Below are 23,647 nucleotides of genomic sequence, written 5' to 3'. Positions count from 1 at the left end.
GTTTGCCCAGCTCGAGGGGCAGGTGAGGATTTTGGCAGTTATATTGTGGGTCTCTAAGTCTCCTTGTTGCTCAAAGTTTTCTTACTGCAAGGATGAGGGCAGGATGGGCAAAAGCTTCCTAAAAGTGGGGGGGGCTGCTGGCACCCAAACTGTGGCCCAGCCCCTGTGCCACCCCTTCTCCTCGAGGTCCTGCCCCCTCAAACTACCCCTTTCCCTGAGGCCCCCCTTCACACCGCCTTTCTCCCTGAGCTCCCACTTCATGCCGCCCCTTGCCCCCAAAACACTGCCCCCCGCCCCTCCCTTCTCTCCCCCATCATCCAGTCGCTCACACTTATGGCCAGTAAAAAGTGGTGGGCCCTGGTCTCCCCTGTTCCGGCACCCCTGGATGAGAGTGGGAGAGGATGAAGAACTCATTTCAAATATAACTCCCCCCGCCCCTCAAAACAGCACAATTTGCCAGCAACAGCAAAACATGCACCTAACCAACCCGGGCCAGTCACGCTGTGTTGTGTGTGACATTCCCGTCCTGGGGCGGTTTATGTCTTGGAGAATGTGAACCCTGCAGGCCTGGGTGTTTCTCTACGTAATGTGACCTCACTGCTCCTGATGAGAGCCATTGTTTGTAAATGTTTCAGGAGCAGACATATTTATCATTCATGGACAGACAGACATTTATTCATAATTAGAACTGGTGAAAAATGGCGGGGGTGGGGAGGGTCATGAAAATTGAAGAAGAAACCACTTCCTTCCCCCTTCCCCCCATATTCTTCAAACTTATTTGGAAATGTTTTTCATTATCAAATTTTTGTTTCGTTTTGGTGGGAAAAACTCCATGTTCTCTCTCAAGTGGGCAGAGAAATCCAAAATGTTTTTTTTAAAGAGGGAACTTTTTTCAAATGATCAATGTAATCCAAAGTGGCATTTTTAGTTATAAGGTTGCATTGTCAGTGTAAAACCCTTTTGAACCAGCTCTGTTATTGTATAACAAGATGAGTTTACTTTTCGTGATGCATTGTTTGGGCCAGGTTTCCTTGGTCCTGGAAACACTTACATGCATGTTTAACTTTAATTACTGCTGTGAATAATTCCATTTCAATGGGACAACTCTGAGGTCGGGTTTACGCTACGGCCGTATATCGGTGTAACAATGTCTTTTCTTTCTTTTATATGTAAAAGTTCTTGAGAGGTTAAAGCAGGTAAAATACATGGACAGGTTCGGACAGTCCGAGTTTGTCCGTGCAAAGTGACAGCAGAGATGTGGGATCTGCTAGTTTTCCATAAGTCTCTCAGGGTTACCCAGGATAACTTTGGGGATCTCTGTCTCGCATCGGGAATGTTCCCTGAAAGTGTCCAAACAGCTCAGAGATACAGAACCATTCCCTGGATCCATTCTTATAGCTGTCTTCCCCGGAAAGCAGTCTGGCAAGTGTTCCTGTCAGCTCATTGCTAAGTTATCTGTCAAAACACTAGAGTTTTCAGGTGCCTAAGTAGCCCCTGGAATCAGGGTGAAATTATCCTCCCCACCACTATCAAAATTGGAAATGGTGCCCCGGAGTGCACGGTACCCTACCGTAGTTCCCCCGTAGGAACTGCATGAACAGGCAACTCTGCAAGTTATCTGCATGCCTCTGCACGTGACCCCCATGCCTCTCCATTTCCTTGGCCACATGTATCCTGTCCCCATGCTGGCGGCGAATCCAGAAAAAGAGGGAAAGAGCTCACCACTGCGACCACCTGAGGGAGGTGTTGGGTTGAGATCAGCTGGTCAAAGCAGGCAATAGGGACAGAATCTGAGACTTGAAGCTCCTCGAATGACCTCTGACCTTTCTAGACCTGCCCTTCAATGAGACACAGCGATTGTAAAGTTGAATGTGATCGTAACTAGACCCATTTGAAACCCTTCACCACACAAGACAAAGCCCGTAGGATTCATTATGAATTATTTATTTCTCCTCCCCTGGATTCCTGCAGCCACCAGCCACCTTGGAGCTTTCCCTCCTCTCTCCCAGGCTGGGCTCACTTGATGGCAGGAGCTCAGCGCAGGGTCCAGCTTTGCTCTTTCGCTTCCATTCTTCACGTCTTTGGGTGGCTGCATTGGCACCTGAGCAGCCGGATGGAAACACTGAGTCCTCTGTCTCGGCAGGCAGGCCCAGCCGCCAAAGCCAAAGACTCCCTGAGAACAGGGGGAGGTTCGCCTGAACTCTCAGGAGTGGCGGCTGGGCCCATAGGGTAGGGTTACCATATTTGAACTTTCAAAAAAGAGGACACTCCGAGGGTGGGGGGGGAGTTGTAGCCCTGCCCCCTATCTACTCCCTCCCACTTCCTGCCCCCTGACTGCCCCCCACAGAACCGCCAACCCATCCAACACCCTCTGCTCCTTGTCCCCTGATCGCCCCCTCCCAGGACCCTGCCCTCTATCTAAGCCTTCCGTCTCCCTGTCTCCAGCTGCCCCCTCCTTAGACCCCTCCACCCTAACTGCCCCCCTAGAACTCCACCCCCTACCTGTCCCCTGACTGCCCTGCCCCCTATCCGCACCCCCGCCCCCTGACAGACCTCCGGCTCTCCCACACCCAACCAACCACTCCCTGTCCCCTGACTGCCCCCACAGAACCCCCAACCCATCTATTCCCCCCTGCTCCCTGCCCCTGACTGCCCCCCCGAACCTCTGCACTGTCCACCCCGCCCCCGCTCCCTGTCCCTTGACTCCCCCGACCCCTCTTCATATGCTCACCCTCTGACAGGCTCCCCCCAGAACCCCTCACCCATCCAACCCCTCCTGCTCCCTGTCCCCTGACTGTCCCTTGGGACCCCATGCCCCTTCTCCAGCCCCCCCAGCCCCCGTACCCTGCTGCTCAGAGCAGTGTGTCTGGGGTGCGGAGCCAGACACAGTGCCGTGCTCCCCCGCAGAGCGTGCAGCTCCCCCTCCGCCCCCAGAGTGCTGCATTGGGAGGGAAATCCTGGACCTTTTCAGAATTTTACAAATTCCTCCCGGAGGGCAATTTAGAACCCCAAAAGCCGGACATGTCCGGGAAACTCTGGACGCATGGTAACCCGACCACAGGGACTCCAGGATCTGCAGCTGCTGCCACCTGTATGGTGAATCCTCCGACTCATCACCAACCAGCTCTTCCCCATTCTCCAACCTGGCCCCACGGTCTGACCGTGCAGGAGAACAGAAACCCTTTGGGACAGCAGGAGAGTCTCCTCAATGCCGCCCTCTTCGCATGGCATCCCGCGGTCACCGTGAAACACGACTACCCTGCCCCCAGGAGTCTCTCAAGGAGCTGCCGGCGCAGTCACTGGGCACCCACTCGTAATGGTCTCGGGCAGTGGCATTGCAGAGGGAGCTGAGCAGACCGTCCCTTCTGTGACTTCCTGAATTGCTGCCAGGACAGATTCTCCTCTGCGCTAGGGAGAGTCCCCGAGGACAAGCAGCTGTGATGCGGGAGGGGGCAAGACAAGCACTCCCCCTGAGCCCTTGACTAGCAGGCAAGCAGGACTCTGGGAGCCAAGGGATCGATGTGTCTTGCTGGGAGAGCAGAGCTGGAGAGCAGAAAAGGGCATTGGAGGAATTGAAGAAAAATCAGTGTCATGGCCGGGTCATGGGCAGCCAGACCTCGTGGTCAGAGGCAGAGTCCACACTCACAAGACAGGAGTCGAGAGTCAGCTGGGTCAGGACACTGGAAGAGCAGAAGCAAAAGACCAAATTGTGTTCAGAACCTCAAGTCAGGTGAGTCACCCTGAGTCCGGATGCCAGGAAATCAAGCCTGGGGAGTGGGAGCAGGAACAGCCAACACACAGTCCAGAGCCGGGGAGGAGCTCGGCTGTTCAGACAGCTTCTTCTTCCTGCTGCTGGTTTAAGGAGGTCCTGGGGGCCGATTAGCTGCTCTGGGACTCTGCCAATAGGAGCCTCAAACTGGGTCTGGACTTCGTCAGTCCTAGGTAAGCAGTTTTTCGTAGGCTTGCAGGTGGCGTGCTGGAGGGTGGCTGCTCCCAGGAACCCTGCAGACCGGGGTTAATGACCCATGGGTCAGGACAGTGAGTGATCTCTCCCCGCTCAAACCTCCTGCACGAAACAGTCTCCAGGGTCCCGGATGCATCCTCTGAGAAGAAAAAAACACAGTCATGAGGACAAATAGGCTATGGAACAGGAGCCCCCTCTTTGTTGCAACAGCCCCAAGTGTCCAGAAGAGTGGACGGTTCTTACCTCCAGGAGATGCCTGGGATCTTCCATCTAAGCCTCAAGGGGACCCCTGTTGCTTGGTCTGACAGGAGGAGATCATCTGTCCCCACTGCTCCCTGCGCTGGGCTGGCTGCAGCACACATCTGTGTAAGAGGCTGGGCCAGAGAGATGTTACAATCAGGGTCCAGGCACCCCAGAAGGAGAACAGAGGCTCTGAAACCAGAAGACGAAGCAATCAAATCAGCGGATTCGACAGAGAAGTTTTCTACCCTACAGGGACATCAAAGAAGGTCTGTTAGGAAAGCTGAGATGTTAGTCTGGAAACTGCTAAGATAAACATTGTGACTTATTAAGATTCAATTTTAGTCACTACAAAGTGTGTTGTGTTTTGTGTGTCTCTTTGAAATGTGTCTCTTTCTCTTGCTTAGTATCACTTAAATCTCTTCTTTGTTACTATGCTTCCCAAACCACCTCAGTGTTGTGTGTTCCAGTGAAGTGTGAGTCTCCAGCCTACCCAACAGGCTGAGCTGTGCCCTGTCTCTCTGAAGGTAATGAATAATTTCTGAGCGGTGCTGGGCCCAGAGTCCAAGGGCAGTTCACCAGACATCTCGTGGGAAGCCCAAAGAGACCAAAGGAGCAGGAGAGATTCCGGCCCCACTGACCCATGGGAACTTGCCACAGAAGAGCCTACACAGGGCTCCAGACACAGCCACTTTGGGTGTGTACCAGAGTTCACTCACCGCTAGATGCTGGCCAGGCCTCGTGTCATTGCTTTCTCGCTGGGCTAGCAACCCCGCTGATACTCACTCTTGCAGTTTGTCGGCTGGGAACTCAGCCGACCAACCAGGTGACTGTTCTTTACTCCACTCCTTCCTGGGTCGTGCTCCTTGCAAACAAAGTCCCAAAATGTCTTGAACAGAAACAAGGCCTTCCACCCTCGTGGGGAGTTCTTCCTCAGCCTGATTTCGATTCGGCCTGCCCTTCTTGGGTTTCTATGGTCTTCTATGTCCCCTTCCTTAGGGATGGTGAGAGAAGCCAGTCCTACCCTGGACTCCAGGGTTTGGCCCAAAGCCGTCTACTGAACAGCTCGCTCTGCTTCTGGACTTTTGCTGCTGTTTTCCCTTCTTTCCTCTCCGGTGGGGCTCACTTGGTCATCATTTGGCTTAGCCCCAGGCTAGGCAGCCATAGGCCAAGCCACCCTGTTAGATACCCTCCTCCTTCCAATCCGCTCCAGCCCGGCTGACAGGTTTGCTGAGGGGATGGTGAAACCCCATTGCTGATCAGAAGGAGGTCAGAGTCTGTTCTCTAGGAGCTGAAGGTCCATTTGTCCTGCTGCGGGAAGTGGAGCTGGAGAGCGGAGATGTTAGGTGAAAGAGACTGCATGATGGAGTTGGAGACTGAGGGACGGGAGCCTCCTCCCAGAAACGCTCCCAGGAGAACAGGTTTGAGGAGGAGTTCTCTAGGGAGCCTCTTGCTTGGAAAAAAACAAGGGTGGCACATTGATGAAGATGTCTCTGTCCCAGGGATGGGGGAAGCTCCCAGCCAGGCTATGCAGCAGGGATCCCATTTCTCCCCCAAGAAACCCATTTTGCCCAAAGAAGTCAATGGCTCTTACCTCCAAGAGGGAGCGGGCTCTTCCCTCTCAGCCTCTTTGAGAACTACCACTGCTTGGCTTTTTTAGGATAAGGGACCTGTCCCCACTGCTCCCTGAGGTGCTTCAGCTTCTGACTGCACCCATCTGGGAGGCTGTCACATATGCCAGGGCCTAGAAGACATGCAGGGAGGAGGCTCCTCTTCATGTCAGACTCTGAGAGCCCAGAGAAGGGCCAAAGGAAGAAAAAAGGGCAGGAGATGAAGCTTGCCCGGAGCCTCTGTCCCATCCTCACCTCCTCAAATGTGGAGCTTCCTGAGCTTCAGTTGGGCAGACAGTCTGTAGCCCTGACACAAAGGTCCTTCTGCGCCATATGGGGCAGGAAGATCTCTGCCTGGGAGCACCGGAAATGGGATGGGGGTGAGATCAAGGAAAGAGGGGAGGGATATGGGTGTGAGGGAAAGAGCTCCTGCCCCAGATGAAGGAATTTGGGGGGCCGAGGGAAGGACACAGCTCCACAGAGAGGAGAGAGAGTTCCTGTGAGTGCCAGGGGCCTCCATTTGTGCTTCCACTAGCCCCCCATTTACAGTGAGACAGAGCAGTACCTGCAGCAGGGAGCGGGACTTGCTGAACAGGGAGGGGAACCTTGAAGAGCATCAGATGAACCACAGCCCTTGCAGCGCCTCGGGCATCTGGTGCAAGTGCCGGATGATGTGAAGCTGGCCCATGACCTTGGCTGTGACATCCTCATGCTGCAGGGGAACGAGAACATGTCAGAGACTGAGACACTCCCCAGGAATCAGGGAGGATGAAGGGCACCTGGAACCAGTGCCATCATTTCCACCCAGCAGCTGCTCATGTCTGAGTGGTGGATTCACCCTCCTGACCCCCAGGATGGAGGCTTGCTGTCCTCTCTAGTGACCTCCAGTGCCAACCCCCCTCCTTGTCGGGTGAGCTCCTGCCACTTCCCCATCAGTGCCCCGACAGCTGTTCCACCTCCAACCCACCTGGGGACACCGCTCAAGTTCGGAGAACCCTCTCCTCCACCCCCACCTCCATCCCCACCCAGGTAGGGCAGGGAGGGGGCTCTAGAAGGGTGGCGGGGGGAGGGAGGGATTCTGGCAGCAGTGAAGTGGGATGGGGAGAGCTTGAGACCTTTCCCCAAGACACCCCAGTGCCAAAACCTGAAACCACAGGATGGCAGCCCTGGGGAACGGGACAGGTCAGGAGCCCCTGACGACTGAATCCTCCCAATCTCTCAAGAGTGGGTCCAGCCCTACCAGCAGCAAGACCCGCTTCCCACGCCCATGTGCCTCAGTCAGTCACCATCACCAGTCAGTCCTTGGCCTCCCAGGATGCCAGGGATGGGAGCAACTCTCGATGGTGGCTCGGGTGACATGGACACTAGGCCGTGGGGAAATGGGTGCAGCTCTGTGGGGCAGGAAAGGTTCCCAGAGGGCACTTAGGGGACTCAACTGTCCTTCCCAGGAGTGATAGCAGAGCACCACATCCGAAGAACAGAAGTCCATGAAGGCCAGAAGTCCCCACTAGGCTCCTTGCTACCAGGCCAGCGAATGGCGAGAGGATGGGAAGGAGGCCCTGGGCCCCACCCCAAGCTTCTGAGTCGAATGCAGCTGCTTACCGTGACCCCCATCAGTTGCTGGGCTTCCCCCAGGAGGGAGTAGACCAGCACCAGCCCAGCCTGGCTGACACGCAGCAGGGGGTCGTGGATGGCCAGCAATGCTGTCTGTACGAAGGATCTTCTCTGCCCGACGGAGAAGAATTTTCCAAAGACCTAAAACCAAGAGGACATGAGGCTCGAGCAGATTGCCCAGAGCCAGCCTCCAAGTCCTGGCGGTACAATGGCATCTCGTGCCCCAAAGGGTGGGGAAGAGAGCTGCTGTGGCCAAGGCACTTCATTCCCTAGGAGGCTTTCAGGGTCCCAGGGCTCAGGGAAGCCCCTTTATTAAAAGGTGGCAGATGCTGAGGGACCAAAGCCTCCAGTGGCTCTTTCGGGAAGGCAATTTATGGCAGGGGCCAGGATGGGCTGGAAATGGATCTCTAATGTGTGTGAGCAGGCCCACTCTGCTGTGCAGGGCACAGAGACGACAGGGGACCCTGTCTTGCTTCCAGCAGAGAGATCTCCTGCACCTCAGCGGCTAGAGGAGTGTGCGTGTGTTGTTACGGGGGGAGGGGGTTGGAGCTGACAGACCAAAGGTCTCTTCCCCCAGCTAAGTGATTTCTCTAGTTGCTGGCTATGGCCTCTGCAGCTCCTTGGTTTCTTCAAGGGGAATCCAACCTGCAGCCTGACAAGAACACGGAGACTCCTGGCCCAGTCCCAGTGTGGGACCTTTAGCACCAGCGTGTCCCACTGGTTGCTGGATGAGGAACTCTGAGCTGGAAATAAGGAGCGGGCTCTTTTCCTGTCTCCAGGAGGCATCCACTGCAGGGAACCCAGCCAGCCCCACTCCCTGAGCTGTGTCATGCCCTGGCACAGTGCCCTTACCTCCCCCACTCTGGCTGTGTTCTTGTAGCCCAAGAGCCGGCTGTCCTGGTGCCAGTCATAGCACCAGAGATCTTCCGCCTCATGTATGGTCAGGCCTGGAAGAGAGAGAGAGAGAGACTTTTCTCCTCATTCTGGTTGCAGTTTCTGTGTCCTTCCAAGCCCATTGGTGGCTGCACAGTGGAGTGGAGAAGAACAGAGGCAGAGAGAGATTTGTCCTCCGGCTGGGGTCAGTCTGAGAGAAATGGTCTGAGGTCCCATTATCAACCTGTGGTCACTCTCAGTCCCGTATTGGGTTCCGTGTCCCAGCTGGGTTCCTTACCCCTCTGTTGGAGCAGCAGTTGGTAGAGCCGGTAAGTCCCCTCCCTGGCCTGCCGGCTGATGTCCTTGTCTGGCTCACTGACAAACAGAGCCAGCTGGGCCACATGGTGACCCATCCGAGGGAACTCGACTGAGATCTAATGGAAGGGAGAGCAGAGGGGACTCCATCAGCATTTTCCTCTCAGCTCCCTGTCCTCCCTGGGCCAGAGGGCTCCTTTCTCTTAGCCCCTCTGCAGGAGATGCTGGGGGAGAGGAGCTTGAGATCGACCCTTCATTTGCTCTGCTGCCAAGGGAGCCCGCAGCTGCTTTGGGATGCCAAGCAGGGGCTGGAGCATGGGCCCCTTAAAGGCCCAGGGACAACACTGAACCAGGACAAGAAGAACTTGACTCAAGCCTAGCTCAGTCCTGCTCTGACCCTGCCTCCCTATGAAGAACCCTCCTAAGCCACAGCCCCGGCAGCAGCAGCAGATCCTGCAGCCCACTGGAGCCAGCCCGCCTCCCCCTGGAGCCAGCAAGCTGGGCTCGGAGCTCACTTACATCAAACTCAGGGAGGGTGACTGTGTATTTCAGGAGGGCTGTGCTGCTCCTGATAGCCCTGGCTCGCTCCTGCGACACCCTGGACACGACCCAGAGGTTGACATGCTGTGGGGAAAGGAGGCAGGTCAGACTCAGTGGCCAGCTGCTCCTGCTTTGCAAATGAGCCCCATGCCCCCAGCCCCAGGGGCCTGAGACATTCTGCGCAGGGGGGAATATCTGAGTCCTTGATGGCAGAGCTTTAGAAGCGATTCTTTCCCCCAGGACGCAGCTTGTACCCTTCAGGTCACAACTTCTCATCGTCTCTCTAGACTGGGACAATGTTCGGAGTCGGGGCTGGTCCCATCCTCCCAGAACTCCTGATTCCTGAACAGTTCACCAGAAAGGAGACTGAACCCTCGGCCCTTCCCTGCTATGCAAATCCTTGGGGGGATATAGGGAGTGATTGAGAGCACAATCCCCCCAGGAATTTCAGAGCACATCAGAGGGAAGGGCTGATTCCCTGGGCTCCTCCTCTTTCTCTAGGAAGGAGCATGTGCCTCTTCTCTGAGAACCATCTCCCCAAACTCATGGGCTCTGTGTGTTGGAGGGGTGGGGGAAGGGTGGATTTTCAAACTCTCACTCCCCAAGACAGCCAGGAGCCCTGTGCTTAGTGCTCAGCAGAACCAGGCAGAGCTCTGGCTTGAAGTCCCAGCTCCTTCCTCTGTCCCTCAAGAAGGAAGGACCTGACACAACATTGCACTGACCTCCCCAACCAAGGACGGCCCACTGGGGACCCAGCTAGGAGGACAGAGTAGAAAATGCATCTTCCAGTCTCTCCTTACCAGTCCCCCAAAGAGTTACGGTCAAATGGGGCTCACCTCCAAGATGAAGTGGAGCCTGTCTGTGTCTGGGGACTCTGCCAGCAGGTTCCCCAGCATGGCATCCAGGACCTCTGGGATGACTTTGTGTAGCGCCTGCAAAGCATGGGTCAGAGTTAGGGAACCTGGGCCTACACCTGCCACAGGATGGGAAGAGGGGTCTCTGGGAAGCACTGGGGAGATTCCCAAACACATCTCCTGGCCTCTCTCCTTCACATCGCACTGCAGGCAATTTGCAAGGATTGATGACCCCTGGACCTTTGATCCATGAGCTTAGCAGGTCTCTGCAGAGGGCCTTGTAGGCAGAAGAGTATGAAACAGCCAAGTTGCTATGGATGGAAGCTGAGCTTTTGGGCAAAACACGGCTTAAGAAAGAAAGAAAGAAAGAAAGAAAGAAAGAAAGAAAGAAAGAAAGAAAGAAAGAAAGAAAGAAAGAAAGAAAGAAAGAAAGAAAGAAAGAAAGAAAGAAAGAAAGAAAGAAATCCCCCAGGGAGGGGTAATCTCTTCCCTGCTGAAGGGAAGGATCCAACCCTGCAGCTTGTTCCATCTCTGCTACCCCACCCCTAAATCTGGAGCTCCAGCGAATCAAGGGAGTAGGGACCAAGGACTACTCTGGAAGAGGAGGAGGATGGAGGAGGAGGAGGTACCTGGATGCCAGTGGTGTCCTTCTCCGTGCCCAGGGTGAAGACGGAGTGAAGGGCAGCTCGCAAGAGGTGGGTCTCTAGGGCTGGCTCCAGGGCAGGTTTCATGGTGCTGGCAAGAGAGAGGAGCTGGTATTAGACTGTGCAGTATGGGGGTGGGACTGTCGCCAACACGGACACCAAGCCACAGGGATAGAGGCACAGGCTGGCGAGAACGGAAACTGAGGCACTTAGCTAGGGAATGACAAGGCCAAGGCGTCCCAGACAGACAGTGGCAGGACAGGAATAGCTCCTGTTCCCTGGAGCCTGCTGCCCCTCCTGTATCTGAGCCCGGGAGTGATCCCCTCCCCAAGGCCCCTGTCATGTTATGGGAGTGAAAAGAAGAGCCCCGCCAGGAGAAAGTGAATCTTCCCACCCCACCATCTCTGCCAGAGGCGCCACTCTTGGGAGGTGACCTGGGAGGGACAGTGACGGTGACTCCCAGCCTTGGGCCTGAGCAGCACTGGGGTGAGGGGAGCCGGAGGGGTGGGGGGTGGGGCTGTCTCGGTACCAGAGGTAGCCCACGGCAGCCAGGGAGTGGGCGAGGACGGCGCTGGGTGACGAGTTATCGGGAAGCTCCTCGATGAGCTCCTGTGAGACACAAAGGAGACAAAGGAGCGTGTAAGATTCAGGCCCGACTGACACCTCCCAGTGAGGAGATGACACAGCCAGTGCCCCACATGGCCAGCAGGATCCCCCACCGCCTCCCACTCCCTTCCTGCCCATCCGACTTGTCCCCCTTCCCGGATTCCTGCCCAGCTCGCTCCCAATCCCCTTCTCTCCTCCTCCCTGTCAAAACTGCCCCCATTCAGCCCCATCCCGACGACCGAGCTGGGACCATGTGATTCCTTGTCCCCCACTCTCAGCTGCCCTCCAGCCCCACAATTCCCTCCCTGCCCACTACTGACCAATCTCACAATTTCTCCCTTCTCTTCTCCCAAGTCTTCAGCCCCAGCAATCCTTGTCCTCTGCTGCCCCCTCCAACACCACCCGGCCCCCACCCATTAGCCCGGCCATACCCCTGCCAATCCCATGTCTCTCTCCTCCCTCCAGCTGCCGTATGGCGTGTCTCACTCACCACGATCCTCTTCACCACAGCCGCCTTGCAGCAGCGCGGCTCCAGCGTGTCCTCCCCTCTCTCCCGTGCAGCCAGACATGCGGGGTAGATGGCCTGAAGGAACAGGAGCTGCTGCCCCTCATCCTGGACCCACCGGGAGTGGGGTATAGTGAGAGAGAACCTGTTAGCTAGGGACCTTCCTACCCCACCCAAACCAGCTCCTGGGCTCTGGCTTCAATGGGGGATTGTGGGGACCCGCCTATTGTCCAAATCCCCCACCACTCGTACACAAGCAGGATCAGGAACTGGGACAGTGCCTGTGGGGGGAGAGGACCTGGGCTGTTGTGGGACAAACACCCCCATCTTGGGGGTCCCACATCGTGGATTTAAAAGGGCCCCATCAGGGGTGGTGTATCATGAGGGACAAGACCCTCGGCAGGGGGTGGGGATGCTGGGAAGGGACAGGGCAATCTTGGTTCTAGCCCAGGTGGGGAACATTTGTACCTTATCTCTGCACTGGAGCTGCTCTCGGATGACCTTGAGAGCAGCTTCATCTTTGGCCACGTCCACCCCTTCCTCCTGCTCCGAATCCAGGGGGGTCCCTGCACCAGGGAGGGAAGGACAGGGGCGTGGTGGGCAGAGCAGGATTCCAGACCCCCCTTCCCACCTCAGGCACCCAGGGCAGATGGGGCCCCAAACCTCCCTCTCAGGGATGCCTTCAGCCCCCAACAGCTTCAGAAGCCCAGAGCAGAGCCCCTCTCCCCTGCCCAGGACTCCAGGGGAGGTGCCGATTCCCCCCACCCGGAGCAGCAAGGACCAAAGTGGCAGCAGCTCTTCACACCCCCACCCCCAGGTCCCCGTGCGGAAGGAGCAGCTGTGTGACGGCCGCTGCTCTCAGTGGGGTTCGCGTGGCTCAGGCCAGACTCCTGGGCTGGGGACCCTCCCCCCCGCATATCACTGGGAGAGCGTCTGGGCCCAGGGTGTTCACATCCCGTCCTCACCCCTCCCGGAGCCCAGCCTGGCTCCTCACCTGGAACAAAGCAGTGGCCTCCATCGGCCTGGCTGCTGCCAGAGGCCCAGGTGCTGCCGCTGTCCCAGGCTGAGCTGCCGGTGCTGGGACAGGGACCTTCCCCCTCCTGGCGGGCGGGGGCTGGAAGGGCCTCAGAGACCGGGCAGGGCGATGCCTCCTGATGGGAATGAGGGCTGGGCTCCTGGGGCCGCTGCTGCCCACACAACAAGCCCCAGAGCCACCCTGCCCGGCGCCCCTCCTGGGCTGGGTCCTGTCTGCAAAACCGCAGCCTGGGCCAGCTCCACTGGGGCCTGGTCGGGGCCTCTCCCAGCTCGGCGCCTGCGCCGGGAGCCGGGGTCCTTTTCCAGAAGGCCGGGCACTTCCGCCGTCTGGCCTGGACGGGACCTGCTTCCCCGCCAGCGGGGACGCAGGGCTTGCTCTGCCCCTTGGGAAGATGGCAGCTGCTTCCCTCAGGCTCTGGGGCCACCTGCAGAGCCTTCCTCCGCAACATCCGCAGGAGCCTGGCCATCCTGTAACCGAGCGGGGAGCAGGGGTGAGTCTGGGCTCAAGGCAGCCTTTCACTCATGGGCCTTTTCTGTCCCTCCTCCTCGCTGCTCCAACCACAGCAGCCCCTTCTGCCCCCACAGGAGTTCAGGGAGTGCCATCTACACACACGAGCAGGAGCTTATTGCATGATCTGCTCCCAACTTTCCCCCTCATAATCCCTGCTGCTGCAATATCCAGGAAGTCTCATCCTTTTCCAGCAATGGGGTCAGTCCCAAAGACCATCGGTTCCTCTGGACAAGCAGCCCCATCCTGTCGTCCCAGGCCACTCTCCCACCCAGGCTAGAGAAGGAACAGAACCCAGGAGTCCAGACTTCTTCTGGGAAACCATTCCCCATGTCAAAGTCACAAAGACCCTAGGCACAGGAAGACCAGGGCCCTCCTCGTTCCCCATTGATTTCCAGACTCAGCAGCTCACAGGGTCTGGCCCAGTTCAGAGACTCTCAGCCTGGGGAACAGTGTCCCACAAGGGAAGGGCTGGGAGCCCCATTGCTGGAACCTTTCCAAACACACTGGAGATGGCTCTGGAGAAGCCCCTGCCTGGCATAAGAAGGAGGGGCTCTTGGGGGTTGTTTGCAAGGGAAATCCCCCTTTGGAGATAGTCTCTCCCCCAGACAGACAGGGGAAGCCACCGAGGAACCCGAATGCCACTCACTTGCTCTCAGTGATGGGATAATGGATGGCAGATGTTCAGGGTCAGCAGACGTCCCTCGCCCTCCTCCTCACTCTCCAAGCCCAAGGCAGGCTGGAGAGGGTGGTGACCTCAGGAGTTACCCTGCCCAGCCAGCAGGCAGGGTGATGACACGAGGGCGATCGACTGGCTGTGAAAACAAGAGTCTGTCTGATTGCCAAGGGACGGAGAAACTCAGCCAGCAGCAGGGGGGTGCAGAACACGGCCCTTGGGCGGAGGTGACAGCGCCTCCGGGATCCTGACATCCCAGCACTTTACACACCTTCCTGCAGCCTCCCAAACCCACTGGGCTGTAGTGACGGGACCCCAACCCTACTGATGGCAAACGGGCCTCAGCTAACAGCTCAGGGTCACATCGAGTGTCAGAGCCATGGATGGACCCCTTCACTAACCACTGCCGCACACTCCCTCCCACAGCTGGCAATTGCAACCAGGCCCAAATGTCTGGTCCCCCTGCCTTTGAGAGGGAGTGTCACTCCTGCTTCCATTGCTGCCTCTTGATCTGTGGGACTTTGGGCAAGTTGCTCCCACTCTCTATGGCTCTCTGGGACTCACATCCCTGAATGGGCTTTAAAAAAAACAATGGTTCAAGTTTGGCCCCAACTAGTTCTTGTTTCTCGAGACTAGCCATTTTAGCAAAGTTTAGAGTTCTTGACATTCAACACCTGGAAACATCCCTTTCTCCTTTGCAAACAGCCTTAACATCCCTTATCTCACTCCCTGCTGCCTGGACTTAGAGAATTGACCCTGTTCCCATTGGACCTACCCAAGGTGTCACACAGCAAAGTGGTGACGGAGCCAGAAAGAGAAAACAAATGTTCTGACTCCTTTTCTAACTAACAGACAACAACCCCACCCCCACCCCCGGAGGCAGGGATAAAGCCCAGGAAATCAGGTGTGAACATTTTCAGGGAAACCGTTTTCTGTCAGAAAATCCATTCAGACAAAACCACTTTGTTTCTTGAAATCATAAGAAGTAGGATGAAAATTCTTTGCAAAAATATTTGCTTGCAAAACAAGAGTATCTCCTGTTTGTCACAGTGCATTAAACTGTCTCATCGTACACAAAGGGGAGACACTATGATCTAGAAAATTAGATGAGATGCTTCAGTCTGAGCTAAGTAGTTGCTGCTCTTCACAATTTGAAAAGAATAAAATACAAATCGAATTGAATATTAGGTCATAATCGGATATGGCTCAGTGTGATAGGACACCCTTAATCTGCACTGCTCCAAGTGACACTCTTCAGTGGATCCCCAGCAGCCACCCATGGTGAGGTAGGTGGGAGAGGATTGTTATTCGTTCTTGTCAGAAGGAGAAACGAAGGCTGAGAAAGGAGCAGGGACTTGTCTTAGCTGATGCAGCCAGTCAGTAGCAGAATTGCTCTCAAATGAGCTACAGACCAACAATTGTTCCTAGTAATTATTCAGCAAATATTGCAGAAGAATTGGAATGTTCGAATGGATCATGAACTGCTCCGAGACAATGAATGGAGAGCAGCATCCACTGGTTGTGACTTATTTGCTTGGTCACAAACGAGAACAACAAAGACCAGAGTTTCCTCCCTGTCAATAGCCTCCTCCTCAGCCAATCAAGGTTGAGACTTTGAGGGGTGGGAGGCTAAGGGTTCTCATCAAATAGCCCAAAGAATGGCCCTGATCACCACCGAGGGGTATCACTCTCAGAGCACTATTCCAGTCTCACCTCTCTGTGAGGGCCTCCCACAATCCCCCCCCCCCCCCCCCGTCCAGCCCCCGCTCCACACACAGAGCTCCTGGTGGTGGGAGGAGAGCAGAGGAAAAGGACAAAGGAAGCAAGAAGAGAAAGGTAGGAGGGACAGAGGAAAAGGGAAAACAAAAAGGAGAAACCCCAGGGTCCCCAGTAATTCTAAGGGACAAAGTCCTAGGTCGGAAATAAAATGCTGCCCCCACAATCGAGTCTTTTCCTTTCCTAAAAATCAGCCGGCACCTGATAGATCAGACTGAACAGGTTCCAAACCTCTCCGAGGCTCTTACCTTGTATACAGGGACGTCTGTTTTTGAGCAAAACCACTAAAAGAAAAGGAGAAAACTCCGAAGAGGGTCCTCCTTGCGCTCACGAACGTACAAGTGAATGCTCTCTCAGTCCTCCAGGAGAGACCTCGAGAAGGAGACGTGCTGAAGCAAAGCCACAGGGATCTCCGAGGTGGCCCCTGTCCTGCACCCCTGTCCTGCCTGGCTGATGTCAAGATCTCTCTGTGAGGTCATCGCCTCCCCACCACCTTTGTCCAATAGGCTGAGGTCCTGCCAAAGGCCCTTGTGATGTCACTGCCACACCCACCCCTCCCCTGCAGTGCTGATGTCCTGCCCCTGTCCAGCCACACTGGATGTTTCAGCCGCTTCCCCTGGATCACCCCACGCAATGAGCGTTCATTGTGGGCTCAAGCCCAACACAGTAAAACATCAGAGGCTTCTCCCCATGCTACGCTCAGTTTTTCATACATGAGCAGACTTTATGGACAGAAGAGACAATTAGAGCATGTCATCCCACCCCCGGCATATCACATGCTTTCTGGAGAGCATAGTAGCTAGTTTTTGACTACACACATTCCAGAAAGGCATCTCGTCCTCATTATAAGACATCAAGTGGTGGGGAATTCCCACCACTTCCCTTTCTAGTTTCTTCCTTTGGTGATTCATCCTCACGGTTGAATATGTGTGCCCTCTTTCGAATACGAATTGGTCTCTTTTGAGTTTCCAGCCACTGGGTCTTGTTATTCTTTTCTCTGCTAGATTAATGAGCCCTTTCATACCCGATCTTTTCTCTCCATGAAGTCACTTCAACACTTCAATGACGTCACCTCCCAATCTCTTTTATCATCTAAACAGGCTGAGCTCTTTCAATAGCCCATGAGCAGGCATTTTTCTCCAGCCCACAAAACGTTTCATTGCTTTTTGCTGCCCCATCTCCAATATTTCCAAATCTTTTTTCAAAGGTGGATGCCAAAACTGGATACAGGACTCCATGATCAGTCTTCCTCATGGTGTGTCACCTCCCTATGCTCCTCACTGCTCTTTTCATACATCTAATGATGGCTTTAGCCCTGTTCACCACAGCATCACCCTGGGTGCTCATGTTGAATGGCTTGCCTAGCATGGCCCTAAATCCTCTTCACACTCAGTGCTTTCCTGGATACACTTCCCCACTCTGTAGGTGTGGCCTGCATGCTTTGTCGCTAGCTATAGGACCCTTCATTTGGTTCTTTTCCAACTTGTTTTCTTTGAATGGCTCCAGCTTATCAAGGGATCCAATTGCTCTGTGTCACTGCCCTCTCCTCATCATTAATTACCACTCTGCTACTATTTTATCAACCACCGATGTTAGCAGAAGTGATTTATTATTTGGGTTGCAGTTCTTTGATATTTATTTTCAAGAAATAGTCCTTGAGAGCCTCTTCACATCCTTCGTGCCCAGAACCTGCTCCGCACAGCACAGCGAGAAAAGGCCGCTCAGCCCAGCTGTGCCCTAGGGGCTAAGCACAGAACAAACGTAGGAGCTTGTGTCATCCATAGCTTCAGAACAACATGTGGGGGTCATCAGCTTACAAAGACACTCTAGACCGGTAGGGTAGACAGGCCCCAAATGTATCTAAGTGTCCCGCCTTGAAAAACAGGAGAGAAAAAAACATAACCTTGAGTAGCTTTATTTTATAGTTGTGGAAACTGAGGCACACAGAAGCAAAGAGATTCGCTCATGGTCAAAAAGCCAGGAATAGAAAACGGCAGATCTGCTGATAGTCAGTCCTGGTCCCTAGCCGTGTTTGTCCTGGCCTCTCTGTTTCAGCTCCAGTAACAACCCAAGTCGAGGTTTTCTTCTTCTCCGTGTCCTTTAACTTCACTTCACTGGAGAAGAAAGATTTTTTCTGACCAGCTGGCTCTAATGCACGGAGATGTCTTTCCAGAAGTCGTTCTCTGGCTCAGTCCCATGTAGTAGGTTTTCTGGAGGAAGCACTCGGTGACATTCTAGGGCCTGTGTTACACAGAAGATGGATAGAATGGTCCTTTCTGACCTTAATTTTTTTCTTTCGCTAGGAGGATAACGCTGGACATTTTCTCTCATTCACTTTCCTTTGGAATAATTTCAATCCAGTCCAAAGGATTTCCTCTTCCATTGTGTCTTCAGCACCTTTCCTAGCAAACAGTTACTGTTCGAGCACAGGTTTCCAGTTTCAGGCTGTCCCAGGGTGAGATGGCCATGAAAGGGGTAGTAGCTCAACTGAACCTATCCCCAGGTCAAGGGAATAAGTGCAGGGGTCACATGAGAAGGAGCAGCATGTAACTAGGATCCAGGCCTGTTGGGCAATATAAGAACAGCCTGTGCTCAGCCAGGAGAGAGACCCGCAATGGGAGCAGGCCTGGGAGGGGCTTGGATAGTCCTTTCAAGTCAGTTTCGGTACACATTAGGGGATGGAACAGCCAAGCTGCTAGGGTTGGGAGCTGGGCCTCCTGGCAGTGTCCAGGTACGAAAGCACAGCATCTGCCAGGAAGGGAGTCCCCACAGAGGGACACCGTAATCTCCCAGGGAGAGAAAAGGCTCTCACTGCCATTTCTTAACCTTATGGGGTGTTCTTCTGCTCCGCCAACCCCACCCCTATTTCAGCATCTCCAGGTGCCTGAGGGAACAGGAACCAGAGGCCATCCTGCACCTGGCACACAGATGGAGGTTGATGAATTACCTGCCCGTGGTGACCATGGTGCAGGACAGCACTCAGGACATGCGAATGCAGCTCCAGATCCGGGAGCAGCTTTCCTTTGCAGGTTGAGGGGGGGTGAGACAGGCACTAACATGGGCATGGAAGTTTGGGGAACAGGACAGAGGCCAGGGCTTGGCAAGGAGGGCAGGGTCTTGGGAAGAAAGAGAGAAGATCAACCACTTTCTGAATGTGAGTCAGGATTATCCCCACTTTAGAGAGTGGGAAATTGAGGTGCCACGTGGGACTAGGATTGCTATTTGGCCGAACGTCTGAAGAATCGCTACAGCTAAAATAGAAAAGCTATTAAGTGTCAGAAGAAGATGAATCATGGAATTCAGAGTTCAGGGAGCTAAAATCAACAAAGGGGGTGTCTTTACATCAAGGAGTATTTCAGGCAGAACTTCACGGAGGGTTCCAATAAGAAATGGTGCACCTAAGTTATTGTTCTTATTGGAACAAGGAGGTTAGCCTGGCCTCTGATTAATACATGGCTAGATTTACCTTGCTGCACCTCCTCTGTGAGTGACTGCAGTGTGACCTAGAGGAATGAGTCCCCTAGATGGGGGATGGGGGGAAGCAAATGAGTACAAAACAAATCTGGTCTATTTCTTGTTTTGATCCACTCCATCTATCTTTTACATCTTTGGCTAGCAGCAGACGGTGCAGAAGGACTGCATGCCATCCACATCTCATGGCTGCTTGGCAGAAGATGGTACACTACGACTGCTAGCCATCCTCATCTCTTGCCTGCCTGGCAGAAGATGGTACAATACGACTGCTAGCAATCCTCATCTCTTGCCTGCCTGGCAGAAGATGGTACAATACGACTGCTAACAGTCCGTATCGCCTGCCTGCTCACCATAAGACGGTTCAATAGGACTGACTGCAGGACTAAAGAGAATGACCTGGTCAAGTCACTCCAAATTTAGTCCCTGCGCCCATGTCTGCCCAGGCGCTCCCAGCCGACGTGGCCAGGAGCACCTTGGACACGACGAGGACGACTACCAGTCATGCTGCACCATCTGCTACCAGAAGGCAATGGGTTGCTGCTACTGTGTAGCAAAGCCATACCACGTCTGCCAGCACCCAGGAGACATAGGGTGACGGTTACCTGAGCGGGCTCCATGCTTGCCGTGGTATGGCGTCTGCACAGGTAACTCAGGACAAAAGGTGCGAAACGATTGTCTGCCCTTGCTTTCACGGAGGGAGGGAGGGAACGGGGGCCTGACGATACGTACCCAGAACCACCCGCGACAATGTTTTAGCCCCATCAGAGTGCTCCATTGTGACTGCTCTGGACAGCACTCTCAGATGCCCGATTGTCTGCCATTGTTCTGACGCAGGGAGGGGCGACTGACGACACGGCTTACAGGGTTGGCTTCAGGGAGCTAAAATCAACAAAGAGGGTGTCTTTACATCAAGGAGTATTTCAGGCAGGACTTCACGGAGGGTTCCAATAAGAAATGGTGCACCTAAGTTATTGTTCTTATTGGAACAAGGAGGTTAGCCTGGCCTCTGATTGATACATGGCTAGATTTACCTAGCTGCACCTTCTCTGTGAGTGACTGCAGTGTGACCTAGAGGAATGAGTCCCCTAGACAGGGGAGTGGGGGAAGCAAATGAGTACAAAACAAATCTGGTCTATTTCTTGTTTTGATCCATTCCATCTATCTTTTACATCTTTGGCTGGCAGCAGACGGTGCAGAAGGACTGCATGCCATCCACATCTCATGGCTGCTCGGCAGAAGATGGTACAGTATGACTGCTAGCCATCCTCATCTCTTGCCTGCCTGGCAGAAGATGGTACAGTACGACTGCTAGCAATCCATATCGCCTGCCTGCTCACCATAAGACGGTTCAATAGGACTGACTGCAGGACTAAAGAGAATGACCTGGTCAAGTCACTCTAAATTAAGTACCTGCGCCCATGTCTGTCCAGGTGCTCCCAGCCGACGTGGCCAGGAGCACCTCGGACATGACGATGACGGCCACCAGTCATACTGTACCGTCTGCTGCCACAAGGCAAGGGGTTGCTGCTATTGTGTAGCAAAGCCGTACCACGTCTGCCAGCACCCAGGAGACATAGGGTGACGGTTACCTGAGCGGGCTCCATGCTTGCTATGGTATGGCGTCTGCACAGGTAACTCAGGAAAAAAGGCGCGAAACGATTGTCTGCCCTTGCTTTCACGGAGGGAGGGAGGGAACGGGGGCCTGACGATATGTACCCAGAATCACCCGCGACAATGTTTTAGCCCCATCAGGCATTGGGATCTCAACCCAGAATTCCAATGGGCAGCGGAGACTGCGGGAACTGTGGGATAGCTACCCACAGTGCAACGCTCCAGAAGTCGACGCTTGCCTCGGTACTGTGGAAGCACTCCGCCGAGTTAATGCACTTAATGCACTTAGAGCATTTTCTGTGGGGACACACACACTCGAATATATAAAACCGATTTCTAAAAAACCGACTTCTATAAATTCGACCTTATTCCGTAGTGTAGACATACCCAAAAAGTCTCCCTCTCCCTGCATGCAGCATCCAGTCTCACCCCTCCCAGCCTTAACAGGGCCCAGCCGAGTACATCAGTGCCCACGGCCCTGAGCAAGTGCCCTGCAGAGAATCAGGCATCCTGCCAGAAGCCATGTTCTGGGCTTCTTTATCTTGCTAAATCTGGCACGTCGTAAATGGGAGATTTCCTCTCACAGCAACCCCTTGGGAGTTTCCACATTGGGAACAGATTTCCATTGAGCGATTTCCTCAGTGTCTATTTATCTTAATTTTAATACTTCCTAAGTCACACAATGTATGAGATCTATACAGTGGAAGTGGGCTGCAAGCCAGGTTACTTGACGTACCTCTGATGGCAGGACGGTCAGGGACACTGGGGTCAATGAAATGCTCCACCTTTAGAGAGACAAGGTCCATGGGTGAGGTGGTATCTTTCGTTGGACCAAATTCTGTTGGTGAGAGAGACACACTTTCCAGCTACACAGAGCTCATTTTCAGGTCTGGGAAACTGAAGAAGAGCTCTGAGAAAGCTTGAAAGTTTGTCTCTCTCCCCAACGGAAGTTGGTCCAATAAAAGGTATCAAGGTGACCAGATAACAAGTATGAAAAATGGGGATGAGGTAATAGGCACCTATATAAGACAAAGCCCCGAATATTGGGACTGTCCCTACAAAATCGAGACATCTGTTCACCCTAATATCACCTCACACACCTTGTCTCTCTAATATCCTGGGACCAACATGGCTACAACACAGCCTGCTGAGTCTTCGAAATGTGTTAATGAACACAGGAATCACTTGGTTATATTTTAAGTATTTAGCTAAATGTTTCGATAAAAATCAACGCCGGAGAAAGAAAAGGAGGATTCAAGGGAGACTTAAAAGGCTGCACGGGTCTTGTAGGGCAAAGTAGTTGCAGAGACAGATTGAAGGATGGAAATATAGAACATGAAAGAGGAAGATGGGGACTAAGGCTGGAGAATCAGAACAAAGGATAATAGCAATATCTAGTTCTTATAGAGCATTTTTTGTCCATAGATCTCAAAGTACTTTACAGGTGGGGAAGAAGAGTCATAAGGAGGGAAATTGACTTACCTGAAAGTCACGCAGTAGCCCTCTGGCAGAACTAGGATTAGAACCTCTATAGCCCAGGGCAGCATGCTATGCCACGACACCATGCTTACACGCCTCTGGAGATATAGACTAAAGGGTAAGGATAAGGAAGGGGCTGATGAACCTGACACACGTTCTGTACCAAGCATAATATGAGCACTTCAACAGCAACAACCGGAGAATCGCTCCCTTTTTCACTATTGCAATAAAACGTGCATCTTACTTTGGTGGAGACGCCCTGGGCTGTGTCAGGCTGTTGGAAAGCAGAGCCCATTCAGCAGAATCTGCGCAGCGGAGAGCCAGACAGCAAAGAGGAGAAGGAGAATTAAAGAAGAAGCTGGGTGTATACACTGAAGTCTGGGCTGCCTGCCAAGCCTGTTTATTACAAGACCCAAGCCTGCGGTAAGATGACTAGAGCCCTGCAAGTCTTCAGGTAGCCGGGGAGATCCACTTGGCAGCCACAGATGCGGAGGCAGATATACATGGCCCATGTTTGTGGATGGCGGATCAGATGAGGATACAAAGTTTGTATCCACACTGAGTTCTAAAGATGACTCAAATCTCACCATGTTTATTTCATCTGGCTGCAAACACAGCTCCAGGGCACAGTGGGATATTCCCATCACCCTTTCATTGAGTGAGACTTGAGTGACATGCAACCCCACCCTGATCACTTTCGCTGAGCACCCTAAAAGCCTCCCCCCGGCTCCTTGCTATGATGGGGCGCCTGCAGATGTCCCCAGCACGGTGGACATGGGGGAGAATGAGCCCTGTACAGAGAGCAGAGTGACTGGGCAAAGTCACTTTGCAGACACTGCTGTGGGGAAGTGTCTCTTTAAAGGGCCTGGCACGAGCTGAGTGGAACCAGTTCTCAGACTGTGCAGAGCTGATCCGTAGAAGGTCATGGTCACTGAATAAAGCCAAAACAACGAGGAGTACTTGTGGCAACCTGATGAAGTGGGTTTTAGCCCACGAAAGCTTATGCTCAAATAAATGTGTTAGTCTCTAAGGTGCCATGAGGACTCCTTGTTGTTTTTGCTGATACAGACTAACACGGCGACCACTCTGAAACCTGCATAAAGCCAGTGTCCCGCAAGTGCTGGCTGAGTGTTTACTGAACACCACGGCTGCCCTCCAAATTGCTGCAGGGGGAGAAGGGGGTGTAACCTTCAGCAGGAAGGACACCTGGAACTCACTGGAGGAAGAGAGGGGAGAAGTGGGGTAAATACATCCTGCATTTTCTTCTCTCCAGACACCCTGTGTAACCCGCTGCTCAGCCCCTCCAGCTGAGCCCAGCCGCAG

The sequence above is a fragment of the Lepidochelys kempii genome, chromosome 14 (genome assembly GCF_965140265.1).
Source record: "Lepidochelys kempii isolate rLepKem1 chromosome 14, rLepKem1.hap2, whole genome shotgun sequence".
Taxonomy (NCBI): Eukaryota; Metazoa; Chordata; order Testudines; family Cheloniidae; genus Lepidochelys; species Lepidochelys kempii.
This window is presented reverse-complemented; position numbering follows the sequence as displayed.